The sequence below is a fragment of the Schistocerca nitens genome, chromosome 7, assembly GCF_023898315.1.
Source record: "Schistocerca nitens isolate TAMUIC-IGC-003100 chromosome 7, iqSchNite1.1, whole genome shotgun sequence".
Taxonomy (NCBI): Eukaryota; Metazoa; Arthropoda; class Insecta; order Orthoptera; family Acrididae; genus Schistocerca; species Schistocerca nitens.
Genome location: NC_064620.1, coordinates 45,319,583 through 45,339,964, shown reverse-complemented (window position 1 = coordinate 45,339,964; position 20,382 = coordinate 45,319,583).

Here is a 20,382-nt window from a genome sequence, read left to right as displayed (position 1 = left end):
CTTAGTGAAGGGGATTTTGTGCAGCGCAGAGAGTTTTGTTGCGTATTGGACGAAATTTGTACGGAAAATGCAGATGCTACAGTCTTCATAAGTGATGAAGCAGATTTTCATGTAGACAGCTACGTCAGTGTTCAAAATTGTCGGTATTGGGCGCCGGAGAACCCACATTAATTACACCAAAGACCTCTCCACAGTTTAAAAGTATCAGTGTGGTGCTGTATTTCAAAGATGGGGATTAATGGGCCCTATTATGTTTATTTATTTATTTATTTGAAGAGGAAGGAACTGCAGTTACTGTGACATCAGCGCGCTACGTTAAAATGTTGAACAACTTGAAAGGCGTAAAGTGAACTTGAGAGAAATGTGGTGCCACAGCTCACATCCATGGAATTGTTTCGACAAATGTTCCCAGGACACGTTATTTCGAGATATGGTGATGTTTACTGCCCCCCCCCCCCCTCCTTGCTCACCCGATTTGTCGATAAGCTACTTCTTTTTGTGGTGATATTTAAAATCAAAAGTCTACACCAACAAGCCTCGCACAATCGACGACCTGAAGAATTCCATTCGTCAGGAAATTGAAGCCGTGCCAAATGAAATGTTGGACAGAGCCGTGCTTAACTTCCGGAAGAGGATCCAAATTTGTGTCCAGCAAGAAGGACGTCATCTCTAAGACATTATTTTTCGAACCTAATTAAAGTATGTGTACTTCACAACTGAATTAAAAAATCTATCACTTAATGCATGTTTTTATTATTTTTATCGAACCGTGTCCCAGTCATTCAGTGGCGAAAAACATGCGTTTCCTCTGCTCCACCCTGTATAAGAGTCACTTCTCGTCTCATCATATCACACACATGCTCAATTGGGGACGAGCCTGAAGATCGTGCTGCCCAGGGGTGTTGCTGTACGTCTTGCAGAGCACGCAGAGTGCACGCAGTGTGAGGGAGACGATTAGCCTGTTGGAAAAACACACCACCTTCCTTTTGCGAGAACGGCCAAACAATGGATCTAACGACGCTCTGCACCGACCGAGAGCTAAATGGCGTCTCCTCCAGAAACATCAAAGGTGAACGAGAGATGTAGCTTATCGCATACCAGACTGTAAGTGTATATTGGACAAACGCACTCTGAGACAACGCTCACCAGGTCTGCGTCGTACGTGCAAACGACCATCAGTTGCTGTGTGATCTGCTTTCATTGCTGAAGACCATGGCACTCCGTTCCATCTTTGAAGTGATCCGCTGACAGCACTAGCCGAGTCGCGCACGTCCATGCTGTGGCGTGAGTGGAGAGAGGCTAGAGCTGTGCGTGCCCGTAGTCGCACTGCTAATGACCGGTTCGCAACATTTCATGCCGATATGTCTGGGCTCCGAGCCCTCGTACCTGTAGTAGCTGTACGATCTGCCACTGCTGCCCTTACAATACGACATGCTGGAGGGCGTCTGAGCTACGTGGACGTCCAGAACCTCGTCTATGGATGTGAGAATTTTCTCGTGACCACTGATACCAGCATCGTTGCACAACTGACTCAGCATGTCCGTCTTGCGTGGCCCGAAACGACCAATCCCAATCGGAAGGCCGCAATCTGACTATTCACACGCTCTCAGTTGCCTGTGTATGGAGCACGGGTGCGTCTCCGTGGTTGCTTGCGTGCTTACTTCACATATTTGCACCTCACTGACCCTTCTGGCTGTGAGCATTGCCTATTAAAGGGTCGACACAGATGTCACTCTGATAGCTGTGCTACCACGCTACCTGTTGGCGGACGATGTTGAAGCCATTATCAACATATCGGTTATCGCACAGGTGGCATATGACGTCATCGAATCGAAATCTATGTCATTTTTCCAGGTGTACTAATTTTTCCGACAGTGTATATAAATCATGGAAACGGACTTGTGATCAATAAAACTGCAGCACCAGCTAGGATAGAAAATAACGAAATTTTCCTTATCGTCTGCATAGAGCATAGTAGGGAGAATACATGATTAAACTGGCATGTTACCTCAGAGCTCCCTAAATATGTGACGCTTTTTGACTTTTTTTATAAAATATAACTCCCTTAACATTTTACGTGGAAAGTTAAGAATTTTACGCAACGTAACTACATACCTCCTCTTCCGAATTCCGTCTTTTCAAACATTTGTCTTTCACAGGAATGAGTGAGGAATTTCTTTCATGTCTCACTTTGGTGGAAGTTCAAGTTGCCCATCTGTGCGAGACTCCTCGTTTTACATAGAAACTCATCCATAGTGGACGTGCCCTTACTGGAATTACACGTTCTACTTGCAACAAATTGTCAATTTCAATCCAATACACTTCAAAAAAATAGGCTTTTGGAATGAAATTATAAAAACAGATCAAAGTGATCTTGTAAGAATAGAAACACACACAAAGACACATTCACACGTATCACTGCTTTAGGTCGTCAATAAAAAGATACCTGGCGCTATTTCTTGTATTGAATCCGTTCGGTCAACAACTTGCTGTGCCTTATAACATACAGCATCAGGAGAATTGGACCACGCTCAAAAATTTCCTTCTTCGGTCATGGCTGATACTAGTGCTTCTCCTATCAAGTCGGGAGCGGAAAGCCTTAACATTGGAAATTGGTGATAAGGTCTTATGGGACCAAACTGCCGAAGTCATCGGCCCCTAAGCTTACGCACTACTTAATCTAACTGAAACTAACTTACGCTAAGGAGAACACACACGCCTATGCCCGAGGGAGGACTCGAACCTCCGACGGGGCCAGCCGCGCGGAAGAAAGCCTTAGCCCAGGGCATAGTTTCCCATAGTTTTTCACAACTGCGTAGAGGCAATTCTCTTGCGTAGCATGAGGTCGGCCACTGCTTCTGCAGCAATCGAGACTTTGTATGCTGACGTTAATTTTTCTCCTGCAACTCTCTAAAATCTGCAATGTTTTTTGGTGTACAGGAGAAAAATCTGCAGTTGGAAACCAGCTTCCGAAACAGTCATCTACCAGGGCAACAGACTATTACACTCGTAGGCGACAAGGCATGTCTGTGCAGCAGCTAGCATCAACTGCTCCTCTGATGAACGTCGCAGTCGTTGGATTAAGTTGCCCGACACGGGTTGCTAAACTCAACTTTTTCCTCAAGACGCCTTCCACAAATCCTCGCAGTTTGTCGGCATCGTTTTGCAACATCCCGTATATACACACCCGCTCCATCACATGTTTCCGGAAAGAAATGCAACTGTCTGGGAATGCACTTATGTCGGGAACTCTCACAATGGAAAGGAATACATGATCCATAAACGTAAACAAAAATCGCTTTCTACAAAAAGTTATATTTTTTAACAACACATGTATGTTTTTTCAACAGAAATGAAAACTAGAGGTACAATTAGTGGCGGCAGATATGTTTTCACTATTCTAAGCCTCACCCATTCTGAAATACGTAGACTGTAAAGGACGGCAACTGCGCCGTAGCCCACCGCAGGCTTCAGCACAGTGCGGGATACCCGCCTTACGGCATTACTGCATTGCGGTAGAAACTGCGGCAACGTAAGCCACTTTCTCTTGATAGTGATGTTTGTTTACTTGTGACACACAATTGGCATTCCTGCCAATGTGTGAGCCCCTAACATAGTTGAACCCCTGACAAATTGCATTTTTCATATTTTATTTCATTTCGGAAGTATATGACATGGCAAAGTTAGATGGGACACCCTGAATATGTAATTTGGGATTCTGAGAGGGAGAGAATGAGAGAGAGAGAGGGGGGGGGTGGAAGTAAGGGAGGGAGGGAGGGAGAGAGAGGGAGAAATAAACTGCTTTCAGCAGTTATGGTACATTTCCATTAATTTTGCATTAAATGTTGAGATAGCCAGATAACTTAGCGTTGCAGTAGAGTTTCAAGGAATATGGTTCGCAGCGACGGAGATCGATATTTTGCTATCACATTAGCTCAAGACTTTCCAATCCATTAGATTTGCCTTGGTTTGGCTTACGTTGAGCATACACACATCAAAGAAGTTAGCACGCGGCTTGTGGTCTAGTAGCTAGCAAGGCTGCCTCTGCATCACGGGGTCCCACGTTCGATTCCCGGCCGGGTTGGGAATTTTTCTCTGCACGGGGACAGGGTGTTTGTGTTGCAGTCATCATTTCATCATCATAATTTGTGACCAGGGATAATTTGGGTTGTGTAAAAGCTGGACTGTGAAAAAAATTGGGACTTTGTACGGCCGCTGAAGACCGCGCAGTTGAACGCCCCACAAACCAAACATCATTATCAAAGAATGTTTTGCATCACCTCGGTTCCGAGAGTTCCGGAACCTGTACAGAAATTTGGAATAGAGGTCAACATAAAGATCATTTCCGCCCTTTTTATTGCTCATAGAAAGCACACATTGTATTATGTACCACCATACAGCGAGACCTTCAGACTTGGTGGTCCCGATTGCTGTAGACACCGGTACCTCTCATACCCAGTAGCACGTCCTCTTGCATACTATCCATAAGTTCATTAAGGCACTGTTGGTCCAGATTGTCTCACTACTCAATGGCGAGTCCGCGTAGATCCCTCAGAGTGGTTGGTGGATCACGTCGTCGATAAACAGCCCTTTTCAGTCTATCCCAGGCATGTTCGATAGGGTTCATGTCTGGAGAACATGCTGGCCAATGTAGTCGAGCGATGTAATTCTCCTGAAGGAACTCATTCACAAGATGTGCACGACGGGGGCGCGGATTGTCGTCCATGAAGACGAATGCCTCGTCAATATGCTGCCGATATTGTTGCACTATCGATCGGAGGATGCATTCACGTATCGCACAGCCGTTAAGGCGCTTTTCAAGAACACCAGCGGCGTACGTCGGCCCCACATAATGCCATCCCAAACCATTAGGAGACCTCCACCTTGCTCCACTCGCAGCACATTGTGTCTAATGATCGGGTTGCCGATCAGACTGATCGGGTTGCCTCCAAACACATCTCCGACGATTGTCTGGTTGAAGGCATAAGCGACACTCATAGGTGAGTAGAACGTGATGGCAATTCTGAGCGGTCCATTCGGTATATTGTTGTGCCCATCTGTACCGAGCTGCGTGGTGTCGTAGTTGCAAAGATGGACATCGCCTTGGATGTCGGGAGTGAAGATGCGCATCATGCAGCCTAATGCGCACAGTTTGAGTCGTAACACGACGTCCTGTGGCTGCACGAAAAGCATTATTCAAAATGGTGGCATTGCTGTCAAGGTTCCTCCGAGCCATAATCCGTAGGCAGCGGTCATCCACTGCAGTACTAGCCCTTGGACGGCCTGAGCGAGGCATGTCATCGACAGTTCCTGTCTCTCTGTATCTCCTCCATGTCCGAAAAACATCGTTTTGGTTCACTCCGAGACGCCTGGACACTTCCCTTGGTTGAGAGCCCTTCCTGGCACGAAGTAACAATGCGGACGCGATCGAACCGCGGTATTGACCGTCTAGGCATGGTCGAAGTACAGACAACACGAGCCGTGTACCTCCTTCCTGGTGGGACTGACTGGAAGTGATCGGCTGTCGGCCCCCCTCCGTTTAATAAGCGCTGCTCATGCATGGTTGTTTAGATCTTTGGCCGGGTTTAGTGACACCTCTGCAGAGTCAAAGGGACAGTACCAGTGATAGAATATCAACAGTCTACGTCTATCTCCAGGAGTTCTGGGAACCAGGGTGATGCAAAACGTTTTTTGATGCCTGTACTTTAATCATGGTTTTGCGCTGTGAGAAAGTAAGTGACGCTTCGAAATACACAATGAAGCTGGTGAGATCGAGTTTTAGTTCACTTATGAGTCAGTTTTCATATAAAGAGGATGTTTCAGGGCAGCAAAATCGAGGATCGAGGGTCGTAGTATTTTATGAACTCACAGAGTAAAAGGTAAAGTTGTGAAAAACTTTCTAACGAATGCTTCAAATCTGATATAACGTGATTGAAATTCGGCCCAGATCCTCAAAGGAAATAGCGATTGTCGTTGTATGGATGCAATGTGTGTCGTTGTGTAGTGTGATGTGGTAGAATATTATTGTTTACTAGCTTTTGTCATGTAGCTCGCATTTAATGCACACTTTCTTTTCCTTGTCAACAGTACTAAATACACGATATTGTTTAACACAGGCTATATGCTGTCCTGGAAAAGATGTAGTAATATGTTTATGGTTGTAATCAATCACAGAACATTAACAGTTCAAATGTTTGTGTTGCTTATATGGAAATAGTACAACGCGTTTCATACTTCAGTCATCAATTGGAGTCATTTTTGCTGAGGACTAGCACAAAACATATCTATATGTTGCAAAACAAATGAAATACATCATCCTGTCTTAACCTGTTGTAGCAGTTTTTTTGCTATTGCTGATGTCTGTTCTTTGTTTATACAGCAACATGGTAAATTCAACTGGTGTTGTAAATGCAGTATAACAGTGAAGTTATATTATATGACTCGGTGTGTAAATGTTATCAGAAAATGCAACATTGCTTATCGTCTTGACAAGTGATGCCACGGAATACATATTTTCGTGTGTCAAATCTGCTGGTTTTGTATATTTAGATAGAACATCTCACATATTTTAGTAAATACTTGTTACTATATTTTCTTTAGTATTATTATGTACACATATTGATGCGCCAAAACATTATAACCTCCTGCTCTGTGGTACACCTTCGGAATGCAACACAGTAGCGATTCTGCGTGATATAGACTCGACGAGCCCTTGGTAGGACTGCGAAGGTATCTGGTACCAGATATCACTCACAGGTCACTTAAACTGCGGGCTAACGGCTTGTGGGCGCGGAGCTGCCGTCCAATAGAGTCCCAGTGTGATCCATCGGGTTCATATCAGGCGAATTTGTTGGCCCAAACAAGAACGTCAGTTCACTATCATGCTCTTCAAACAACTACAGCATGATTCTGGTCTTGTGCCATGGACAGTAGTCCTGCTGCAAATTGCCATTGTAGTCAGGGAAGACATCAAGCATGAAGAGCTGCAGGTGATTCGAAAATAGGTTTACGTTCTCCATTGCTGTCTTGATGCCTCCGATTACCACACAAGCCTCATGGAAGTCCGGATAACAAACCTCATAGCAATATACTGCCTCCATCAGCCTGTACCCTTGGCGTGGTAGACGTTGGGTAAAGCTGTTCGCCTGGATGACGGCGTATCTATCCTAGATCATCGACTTGTTGTAATATACATGATTCATCCGGCCAGGCAATACGTTTCCATTGATCCACGATCCAGTTTCCATGATCCTGTGCCCACTGCTATCATAATTAATGCTCTCATCGATTGAACGTGGTGACATGTTGGGGTCATTTGCCACGAACCCTATGTTTAACGATGTTTTCAGTGTTCCGAAACACTTGAGACAGCACCAGCACTGTGCTCTGTCTCCAGCTCCGTCACATATCGCTGCCTATCCAGTTTTATAGAGCGTGCAAACCCCCGCCCTCCAATTCCTGTGTTGAGGCACGGACGTCCGACGTCTCCCTCGGTTACTCGTGGCTTCACTGTTCTGCAACCACTTTCCACAGACTCCCACCTCAGTAGCACGTCAACAGCTGACCATTTTCTTCGTTTTCGAGATGCTCATTCCCAAAATCCTGCGCATAACATCCTACTGTTTGTGAAAGTCACTTGCGTCAACGGAATTCTCCATTTGCGCCCCGTAGCGGCGCTAGAATGATTCCCCATTCGTCCCCGCTCCGGTCATAATTTTTTCGATCGCCAGTGAATTCCATCAGCTCTACATTGGATCATGTGGACTGACTAGAGATCGTTTATTGAAACAGTGTGGCTTGTAATTTGGATGTGGGTAGTCATTCCACATTCTTGTGATCCAAGATATTCTTGAAACCGCTTTTCTGTCCTAATATCAAAGAGATTGTCACTGAGAATGCGTAAGTACATGCTCTCCCGGTTTATTGTGTCCTTTTGTGTCTGATTGATGTTGAGTACAACTCCTTTGCTAACGTTATTATTACTGTTTGACCCAATGGAACTACAGTTTTTTTAAAAAAGCGTTTTCCAATTTCATCTGAGCTTTTTTCCGAGATTTAGTATCCTTGAATAGTATTTATAATATTTTCCTCAATGCTGTAAGGCGCCTGTTCGTTTTTATCTGTATTTTGCTTCACCTTCTTCCGGATAGTGTTAGTCTTTGTTGGTTGCATCCATTATTTATAGCAATCTTATTAACTGTCTTCATGTTTTGGTTGCCATATTGTGGACTTGTAGGGAACTTGTAGACCCTGTGTATCAGAGCTTTGAATGCAGCTGCTTTATGTGAGTTTGGGTGCACAGTACTCATAGCTGTGGTGGTATCTGTGATGGTAAAGTAAAGCTGCATGCCCTCGGGAAAAATGACGGCTGTAGTCTCCCCTTGCTTTCAGCCGTTCGCAGTACCAGCACAGCAAGGCCGTTTTTGTTAGTATTACAAGGCCACATCAGTCAATCGTCCAGACTGTTGCCCCTGCAACTACTAAAAACTGCAAAACTCTACCATCTGGTGAGCAAGATCTACGAGACAGGCGAAATATCCTCAGACTTCAAGAAGCATATAATAATTCCAATCCCAAAGAAAGCAGGTGTTGACAGATGTGAAAATTACCGAACTATCAGTTTAATACGTCACAGCTGCAAAATACTAACGCGAATTCTTTACAGACGAATGGAAAAACTAGTAGAAGCCGACTTTGAGCAAGATCAGTTTGGATTCCGTAGAAATAATGGAACACGTGAGGCAATACTGATCTTACGACTCACCTTAGAAGAAAGGTTAAGGAAAGGCAAACCTACGTGCCTACCATTTGTAGACTTAGAGAAAGCTTTTGACAATGTTGACTGGAATACTCTTTCAAATTCTAAAGGTGGCAAGGGTAAAATACAGGGAGCGAAAGGCTATTTACAATTTGAACAGAAACCACATGGCAGTTATAAGAGTCGAGGGGCATGAAAGGCAAGCAGTGGTTGGGAAGGGAGTGAGACAGGGTTGTAGCCTCTCCCCGATGTTATTCATTCTGTATATTGAGCAAGCAGTAAAGGAAACAAAAGAAAAATTCGGAGCAGGAATTAAAATCCATGGAGAAGAAACAAAAACTTTGAGATTCGCCGATGACATTGTAATTCTGTCAGAGACAGCAAAGGACTTGGAAGAGCAGTTGAACGGAATGGACAGTGTCTTGCCGAAAGTAAGGTCCGATCGGTCACGAAATGGAAATGACTATGAAAATCCGATAAAGCTTTGCACAGATGTGTTGGGTAGTGTCTCTAGTATAACCCCAGTTAGCATCACGTCGCTCTTCTCATTTCTGAGCTTGCAGTGAGTGCGTAAAGATGTCTAGAAAATAGTGTCTGCCGCCAAGTACGGGGGCCTGGTGAGAAATTTCCCCTGAAGCTATGCAGCTAACATTACATAACTGTCGTGCTGTTTCGTCTTCAAGACAATTCTCAGCCGCATTCTGCAGGGGCAATGAAGATGCTCCTGCATCGTTTTCAAATGGAAATGTGAGATTACCCACAATACAGCCCGTAATTGTCTCCCTCTGAGTTTCAGCTCAGGTCACATGAACCGCTGGTTATGAAGACAACATTTCGGCACAAGACAACGAGCCGTAGGCCAGCGTAGAGAATTGGCGGAGAGCACTGGCGGCTGCCTTCTATAGCGAGGGTATGGGAAAGTTGGTACAACGCTACGATACACGTCTAAGTCGGGTCGGCGACTATGGAGATAAGTAGCTGCAAGGTGTATCTAACTGTTGCAAATAAAACATTTTTGATTTTTACCGTGGTTTCCATTTCGCGACCTATCGGACCTTACTTTCGGAATAGCCCTCGTAAGTCGGGTGATGCTGAGGGAATTAGATTAAGAGTAGTAAAGGAGTTTTGCTATTTGGGGAGCAAAATAACTGATGATTGTCGAAGTAGAGAGGATTTAAAATGTAGACTGGCAGTGGCAAGGAAATCGCTTCTGAAGAAGAGGAATTTGTTGAGATCGAGTTTAGATTTAAGTGTCAGGACGTCGTTTCTGAAAGTATTTGTATGAAGTGTAGTCATGTATGGAAGCGAAACGTGGACGATAAATGGTTTGGACAAGAAGAGAATAGAAGCTTTCGAAATGTGGTGCTACAGAAGAATGCTGAAGATTAGATGGGTAGATCACATAACTATTGAGGAAGTATTGAATAGAACTGGGGAGGAGTTTGTGGCAAAACTTGACAAGAAGAAGGGATCAGTTGGTAGGACATGTTCTGAGGCATCAAGGGATCACCAATTTAGTATTGGAGGGCATCGTGGAGGGTAAAAATCATAGAGGGAGACCAAGAGTGAATACTCTAAGCGGATTGAGAAGGATGTAGGTTGCAATAGGTACTGGGAGATGAAGAAGCTTGCACAGGATAGAGTAGCATGGAGAGCTGCATCAAACCAGTCTCAGGACTGAAGATCACAACAACAACAACATCTGTGATGGTTGGCTTTCTGACGGAGAGTGTGGTGTTAATTACAGATATTGTCGTGTCCATATAAATAAATCCAGTTTTTCTTCATGATCTATTGTGATATTAATGTTTTTGTATCGACAGCCAAATTTAGCGTGTAATTAATCAGTGGATTCTTTAAATAATTAATTATCATCTACACATCTTCAACATGAGATTGTTTTGGCATTGTGGCATTTATTATTGCTAAGTAGTCCATTTTTATAGCATTAATGAAAATATCTGCAAGGAGGTCAGTTATTGCACTTCACATTGCTCGGCTATGTCTTCATACAGAAACAGTCTGAATAGCTTGTAAGGGTGTTGCAGGGTAATGACTGCTGACAAATAATTACTAGGGAAAAAGGACCAGTACGTTCCGCCGTTTTCGAGTTAATTATGTTACGGGATGGAATATCAAGGTAGATAAATTAGAAAAAAATATTAAAACTTATTCGCGTTGCCTCAGGCAAATTCAGATCAGGGTAGAGACAGAGGCGGAAGCAGGAAGAGAGCCGTTCTGTCGTCAGTGGGTCAGATCGACGACACTGTCTGCCGAGTAAGGAATAAGCATTCAGCAGAGAAGAGGACGAAATGCCAAAGGAAGTGCGTGATGCATACTCGTTAGCTCGTAAGGTATGGTGCAAGAAACTTATAACACATCCGGGAGTACAAATGGGTGGGGTACCTTAAACTGACTTCTCGTTTCGTGACTGTTGCTTTTGTTGACCGTGCGCCCTGTCCACACCACGTACCTGGTAATCCCGCGGCGGTCGTACTGTTCTGCTCCATAGCTGGCTGTTGGCTTGCCTGAAATTATTTATCGAAATATGCAAGCGGGTTTAGGGGAGCCACTCAACGTTAAAACACAACACTGTTCGACGTCTGGTATGAACAACTATATTCTGAGACGATTAAAGGAAAATCGCAGGTTGCACTGTTTACATTCCAATTCAGAAGTGTTATCCCAATTAATGGATGATTAACAGTCCACAAAATATCATTTAGACGTGCGTACGCGTAACCGATACGACGCGGGTGATGGTTGATGATGCGGAAGCCGAATGATGGAACGAAAGTTCTTACGCTCGTCGCACATACAGATATCTGGTAATAGTCCTCCTTGTCACTAGTAATGATATAACACTGTTCGTAAAGTTAATTTTTCGGTTCTCAGTTCTCACTTGTACGAGCGTGCGCGTAACCGTCGCGGCGCGGCTGATTGTTGATGATGCGGAAACTCGATGATCGAACGCACGTCCTCACGCTCGCTGCAAGACACTGGCACTTGACTGCACTCTTTTATGGTAACTAATTTTTACTGATTCACATCAGTTCTTTCTGGGAGACCGAACACGGCGCGGATGACCGATGCTGTGCGACACGCAACGAGAGGAAACGTAAATACATTATCGGCGGCACTGCTCTTTTTTAATTACATCTTGACGCACTTCCCTCTCAATTACTTCCATATTTAATCACTTTACTGTTATAGCACTTGTAGCAACACCTCAACCTGAATGCTAACCATACTTCTACATGCAGAGCTACACACTACACAACATAACAGTACCGTGTCCTGCGCTCGACTCTCTACAGACGCAGCTGCCCGCAAAGATACTCCACAACTAAGCCAGCGATATGGCAATACGCTTACAAACTGTAATTCATAAGAGCACACGGCGAGGAATCGACGCAGCACTCAACAACCTATTAAGTGGGTGTAGCAGATTAAAGAGGACGCATTCGGTCAAAATGAACCGTCCTTTGGGTCATTGCCCCACGCTAGCTCCATAAAATACGCCATTTCTCCTACTCTTGTCATGAGTTGATCATTGGGATCGAATGCATTCACAGTAATAGTAATTCCATGATTATGATACTGCAGTGAATATATGTCCAATTTGCTCTAGGAGAGTCCATGAAGTAGCCGAAGGTGTAGTCAGGATGATCGCCTTCACATCATGCTACTCGCCGCCTAGCATTTTACATCACATCGTAGAGAACTCTCAGTACCACACTTCAACGCGGAAGCCAGCAACATGACCTCTCGGGGTCCACGTTATAGTTCAAACATCAGGCTCCTTCTGGTGCTGAAACCTACCAGGGTTAGCGAGGAGACAAAGCGACCACACGACTACCCACAAAAGGTACATCGGCCATGGGTCATCAAGACTCATCGTAGAATTGGGAGTGGGGACGAGTACACTCCGATGCCGGCGCTGTAACCATTTCACGCTGTGCTGTCGCGCCCAGGGGATCGCTGACATCAGCTCCCGGGTGTGCAAACGCTGAGCTGACTCGACAGACGGCAGCTAGAGTCCAGCGTGCAGCTGAATTAGTAACAACCGAGGCAGCTGCAGAAGGATGACGACTTGTCAACATTGTGAATAAATAACTCATCTCTAATAACGTTTTATTCATATTTTGTTATCGTCTTAATTATTGGATTCATTGCAAACTTTCTCTGAATTTATTATTGGTTAATGGAAAGGAGGAGAAACCTGATGTGGAACCAAATTGACGAAGAAGAATTGTGGAAAGACCGAGTAAAGTGGCGAAGTACCATTGATACCGCAACCCGACCACGTGTTGGACAGAGGGGTAACGAAGATGATGATGTTGTTGTTGTGGTCTTCAGTCCTGAGACTGGTTTGATGCAGCTCTCCATGCTACTCTATCCTGTGCAAGCTTCTTCATCTCCCAGTACCTACTGCAACCTACATCCTTCTGAATCTGCTTAGTGTATTGATCTCTTGGTCTCCCTCTACGATTTTTACCCTCCACGCTGCCCTCCAATGCTAAATTTGTGATCCCTTGATGCCTCAAAACATGTCCTACCAACCGATCCCTTCTTCTAGTCAAGTTGTGCCACAAACTTCTCTTCTCCCCAATCCTATTCAATACCTCCTCATTAGTTACGTGATCTACCCACCTTATCTTCAGCATTCTTCTGTAGCACCACATTTCGAAAGCTTCTATTCTCTTCTTGTCCAAACTGGTTATCGTCCATGTTTCACTTCCATACATGGCTACACTCCATACAAATACTTTCAGAAACGACTTCCTGACACTTAAATCTATACTCGATGTTAACAAATTTCTCTTCTTCAGAAACGATTTCCTTGCCATTGCCAGTCTACATTTTATATCCTCTCTACTTCTACCGTCATCAGTTATTTTACTCCCTAAATAGCAAAACTCCTTTACTACTTTAAGTGTCTCATTTCCTAATCTAATCCCCTCAGCATCACCCGATTTAATTTGACTACATTCCATTATCCTCGTTTTGCTTTTGTTGATCTTCATCTTATATCCTCCCTTCAAGACACCGTCCATTCCGTTCAACTGCTCTTCCAAGTCCTTTCCTGTCTCTGACAGAATTACAATGTCATCGGCGAACCTCAAAGTTTTTACTTCTTCTCCATGAATTTTAATACCTACTCCGAATTTTGCTTTTGTTTCCTTTACTGCTTGCTCAATATACAGATTGAATAACATCGGGGAGAGGCTACAACCCTGTCTCACTCCTTTCCCAACCACTGCTTCCCTTTCATGCCCCTCGACTCTTATAACTGCCATCTGGTTTCTGTACAAATTGTAAATAGCCTTTCGCTCCCTGTATTTTACCCCTGCCCCCTTCAGAATTTGAAAGAGAGTATTCCAGTTAACGTTGTCAAAAGCTTTCTCTAAGTCTACAAATGCTAGAAACGTAGGTTTGCCTTTTCTTAATCTTTCTTCTAAGATAAGTCGTAAGGTTAGTATTGCCTCACGTGTTCCAACATTTCTACGGAATCCAAACTGATCTTCCCCGAGGTCGGCTTCTACTAGTTTTTCCATTCGTCTGTAAAGAATTCGCGTTAGTATTTTGCAGCTGTGACTTATTAAACTGATAGTTCGGTAATTTTCACATCTGTCAACACCTGCTTTCTTTCGTATTGGAATTATTATATTCTTCTTGAAGTCTGTGGGTATTTCGCCTGTCTCATACATCTTGCTCACCAGATGGTAGAGTTTTGTCATGACTGGCTCTCCCAAGGCCATCAGTAGTTCTAATGGAATGTTGTCTACTCCCGGGGCCTTGTTTCGACTCAGGTCTTTCAGTGCTCTGTCAAACTCTCCACGCAGTATCTTATCTCCCATTTCATCTTCATCTACATCCTCTTCCATTTCCATAATATTGTCCTCAAGTACATCGCCCTTGTATAAACCCTCTATATACTCCTTCCACCTTTCTGCCTTCCCTTCATTGCTTAGAACTGGGTTGCCATCTGAGCTCTTGATATTCATACAAGTGGTTTTCTTCTCTCCAAAGGTCTCTTTAATTTTCCTGTAGGCAGTCTCTATCTTACCCCTAGTGAGACAAGCCTCTACATCTTTACATTTGTCCTCTAGCCATACCTCCTTAGCCATTTTGCACTTTCTGTCGATCTCATTTTTGAGACGTTTGTATTCCCTTTTGCCTGCTTCATTTACTACATTTTTATATTTTCTCCTTTCATCAATTAGATTCAATATTTCTTCTGTTACCCAAGGATTTCTATTAGCCCTCGTCTTTTTACCTACTTGATCGTCTGCTGCCTTCACTACTTCATCCCTCAGAGCTACCCATTCTTCTTCTACTGTATTTCTTTCCCCCATTCCTGTCAATTGTTCCCTTATGCTCTCCCTGAAACTCTCTACAACCTCTCGTTCTTTCAGTTTATCCAGGTCCCATCTCCTTAAATTCCCACCTTTTTGCAGTTTCTTCAGTTTCAATCTGCAGTTCATAACCAATAGATTGTGGTCAGAATCCACATCTGCCCCTGGAAATGTCTTACAATTTAAAACCTGGTTCCTAAATCTCTGTCTTACCATTATATAATCTATCTGATACCTATTAGTATCTCCAGGATTCTTCCAGGTATACAACCTTCTTTTATGATTCTTGAACCAAGTGTTAGCTATGATTAAGTTATGCTCTGTGCAAAATTCTACAAGGCGGCTTCCTCTTTCATTTCTTCCCCCCAATCCATATTCACCTACTATGTTTCCTTCTCTCCCTTTTCCTACTGACGAATTCCAGTCACCCATGACTATTAAATTTTCGTCTCCCTTCACTACCTGAATAATTTCTTTTATCTCGTCATACATTTCATCAATTTCTTCATCATCTGCAGAGCTAGTTGGCATATAAACTTGTACTACTGTAGTAGGCATGGGCTTTGTGTCTATCTTGGCCACAATAATGCGTTCACTATGCTGTTTGTAGTAGCTAACCCGCACTCCTATTTTTTTATTCATTATTAAACCTACTCCTGCATTACCCCTATTTGATTTTGTATTTATAACCCTGTAATCACCTGACCAAAAGTCTTGTTCCTCCTGCCACCGAACTTCACTAATTCCCACTATATCTAACTTTAACCTATCCATTTCCCTTTTTAAATTTTCTAACCTACCTGCCCGATTAAGGGATCTGACATTCCACGCTCCGATCCGTAGAATGCCAGTTTTCTTTCTCCTGATAACGACGTCCTCTTGAGTAGTCCCCTCCCGGAGATCCGAATGGGGGACTATTTTACCTCCGGAATATTTTACCCAAGAGGACGCCATCATCATTTAATCATACAGTAAAGCTGCATGTCCTCGGGAAAAATTACGGCTGTAGTTTCCCCTTGCTTTCAGCCGTTCGCAGTACCAGCACGGCAAGGCCGTTTTGGTTAATGTTACAACGCCAGATCAGTCAATCATCCAGACTGTTGCCCCTGCAACTACTGAAAAGGCTGCTGCCCCTCTTCAGGAACCACATGTTTGTTTGGCCTCTCAACAGATACCCCTCCGTTGTGGTTGCACCTACGGTACGGCCATCTGTATCGCTGAGGCACGCAAGCCTCCCCACCAACGGCAAGGTCCATGGTTCATGGGGGAAGCAAGAGATGACGATGAGAATATAAAAGATGATGATGAGAATGTTATATTATTATGTCCTTTTCACAAATTTATCTTGGAATTCTGGTGTCAGGTCCTTTCAAATTTCAGTGATGCTACTTTTATTGAAAAGTATCGAAGGTTTTTTTTATGTATTCTTCTTTCACTATTACCGCTTTTTTACTGACTTTGTCTGCTTTGACACATGGGACATTACGTGAAACTTGTTCCACACTGGTCGCTTTTTGTGGACATTTCGTTTTTGTATTGTGTACTTGTCTACTGGTATACTTTGTCGATTACTGTTAAGTTTATCTGTCTGCAGCATTTTAATAGAACGAATCATGTTTTTAATATTGTTTCAAATGTTCAAATGTGTGTGAAATCTTATGGGATTTAACTGCTTAGGTCATCAGTCCCAAAGCTTACACACTACTTAACCTAAATTATCCTAAGAACGAACACACACACCCATGCCCAAGGGAGAACTCGAACTTCCGCCGGGACCAACAGCACAGTCCATGACTGCAGCGCCTGAGGCCGCTCGGCTAACCCCGCGCGGCTAAATATTGTTTCTTCTAATTATACTTCATACCTTTCGTGGGTAATAAACAGGTCATCATTGTCGAAATATACACTGATGAACCAAAACGTTATAACCATCTGCTTAATAACTTGTTTGTCCGCCTTTGGAACGGAATGCGTCACCAATACTGCGTATCAGGGATCCGACAGTTTGTTGGTAAGATTGTCGAGGTATGTGGCGTTAGACGTCCACACACAGGCCATCTAATTCGCGTAAATAGCGAGGTACTGATCTGCGTACGTTGTGTTGGCGCCCAATCGCGAAATTCATGGGTCCCGTAGGGTATACATGAGGCGAATTTGGCCGCCGAGACATCAACGTGAGTTCACTACAATGTTCCTCAAACAACCGTGGCACAGTTAGGGCTCCGAGACGCGGATAATTATACTTCAATTGCTACCACAGGTCCCCCAGCTCCCATGCTAGCGTAGGAGAATGTCTCCCATAGCATAACACTGCTCCATCAAGCCTGTGTCCGTTGCGCACTGCACATTTAGAGCCGCCGTTCACCTCGATGACAGGGTCCGCGGAGACGACCACCGACCTAACGTAGCAAAAATGTGATTCAGTCGAAGAGCCGACAGCTTTCCATTGATCGACGTTGGAATCCCGATGGTCCCGTGCCCACAGCAATCCTAACTGACGATGTAAATGGGTCAACATCTGTACAATTGGGGGTAGTCTGCTGCGGAGCTTCATGTTCAACAATGGACGATGATCGGCGTGCTTCGAAACACTTGTGCGTGCACCAGCATTGTACCATTTAGGCAGAGATGCCACAGATCACCATCTGTCCTACTTTACAGAGAAGACAAGCCTCCGAACCCCACGTTCTGTCAAGAGTCGTGGACATCCAACCACTTAGCGCTTAGTTTCTCCGTCCATCAACCTCTTTTCGCAGACGCTCACGACAGTAGCACGTGAACATTTGATTACCTTCGCCATTTTTGAGATAGTCGTTTACAGGCTCTGTGTAATGATAACCAGTCATTTGTCAAAGTCACTTATCTCAATGGATTCCCCCATTTGCAACCCATATCTTCGCTAGGATCGTCACCTGTCCACGTCTGCACCACTTACAAACTTTTTTTACCTCGCCACGTGCCCGCGACGTCATCACGTGGCATCCATCGTCGCACTAGGTAGTGATCATAGTGTTTTGGCTTTTCGGTGTATATCAGGGATGTTGATTACCCTTGTCCTTCTATTACATGGTTGCTGAGAATGAGTTGATCTTGTTGTTCTACATCTACATTGAAGACACAAAGAAACTGGTAAACCTGCCTAATACCGTGTAGTGCCCCCACGAGCACGCACATGGCTGCAAAACGACGTGGCGTAGACTCGACTAATGTCTGACGTAGTGCTGGAGGGAACTGACACAGTGAACCCTGCAGAGCTGTACATAAATCCGTAAGAGTACGAGGTGGTTGAGATCTCTTCTCAACAGAACATGGCAAGGCATCCCAGATATGCTCAATAATGTTCATGTCTGGGGAGTTGGTGATGAGCGCCGGTTTTTACACTCAGAATAGTGTTCCTGGAGCCACTCCTTAGCAATACTGGACATCTGGGGTGTCGCATTGTCTAGCAGGAATTGCCCAAGTCCGTCGGAATGCACAATGGACATGAGTGGATGCATGTGATCACATAGGATGTTTATAAAAGTGTCACCTGCCAGACTCGTATCTAGACGTATCAGGGTCCTATATAACTCCAACTGCACACGCCCCACACCAATCCAGAGCCTCCACCAGCTTGAACAGTCCCTTGCTGATATGCAGGGTCCTTGGATTCATGAGGTTGTCTCCATACTCGTAAACATCCATCCGCTAGATACGGTCTGAACCGAGACTCGTCCGACGAGGCAACATTTTTCCAGTCATCAACAGTCCAGTTTCGGTGTGGACGGGCCCTGCCGAGGCGTAAAGCTTTGTGTCGTGCAGTCATCTACATCTACATCTACATTTATACTCCGCAAGCCACCCAACGGTTTGTGGCGGAGGGCACTTTACGTGCCACTGTCATTACCTCCCTTTCCTGTTCCAGTCGCGTATGGTTCGCGGGAAGAACGACTGCCGGAAAGCCTCCGTGCGCGATCGAATCTCTCTAATTTTACATTCGTGATCTCCTCGGGAGGTATAAGTACGGGCAAGCAATATATTCGATACCTCATCCAGAAACGCACCCTCTCGAAACCTGGACAGCAAGCTACACCGCGATGCAGAGCGCCTCTCTTGCAGAGTCTGCCACATGAGTTTGCTAAACATTTCCGTAACGCTATCACGCTTACCAAATAACCCTGTGACGAAACGCGCCGCTCTTCTTTGGATCTTCTCTATCTCCTCCGTCAACCCGATCTGGTACGGATCCCACACTGATGAGCAATACTCAAGTATAGGTTGAACTAGTGTTTTGTAAGCCACCTCCTTTGTTGATGGACTACATTTTCTAAGGACTCTTCCAATTAATTTCAACCTGGTATTCGCCTTACCAACAATTAATTTTATATGATAATTCCACTTCAAATCGTTCCGCACGCATACTCCCAGATATTTTACGGAAGTAACTGCTACGAGTGTTTGTTCTACTATTCCACTATCATATTTTTTTTTTTTTTTTGGTCATCAGTCTACCGACTGGTTTGATGCGGCCCGCCACGAATTCCTTTCCTGTGCTAACCTCTTCATCTCAGAGTAGCACTTGCAACCTACGTCCTCAATTATTTGCTTGACGTATTCCAATCTCTGTCTTCTTCTACAGTTTTTGCCCTCTACAGATCCCTCTAGTACCATAGAAGTCATTCCCTCATGTCTTAGCAGACGTCCTATCATCCTGTCCCTTCTCCTTATCAGTGTTTGCCACATATTCCTTTCCTCTCCGATTCTGCATAGAATCTCCTCATTCCTTACCTTATCAGTCCACCTAATTTTCAACATTCGTCTATAGCACCACATCTCAAATGCTTCGATTCTCTTCTGTTCTGGTTTTCCCACAGTCCATGTTTCGCTACCATACAATGCTGTACTCCAGACGTACATCCTCAGAAATTTCTTCCTCAAATTAAGGCCGGTATTTGATGTTAGTAGACTTCTCTTCGCCAGAAATGCCTTTTTTGCCATAGCGAGTCTGCTTTTGATGTCCTCCTTGCTCCGTCCGTCATTGGTTATTTTACTGGCTAGGTAGCAGAATTCCTTAACTCCATTGACTTCGTGACCATCAATCCTGATGTTAAGTTTCTCGCTGTTCTCATTTCTACTACTTCTCATTACCTTCGCCTTTCTCCGATTTACTCTCAAACCATACTGTGTACTCATTAGACTGTTCATTCCGTTCATCAGATCATTTAATTCTTCTTCACTTTCACTCAGGACAGCAATGTCATCAGCGAATCGTATCATTGATATCCT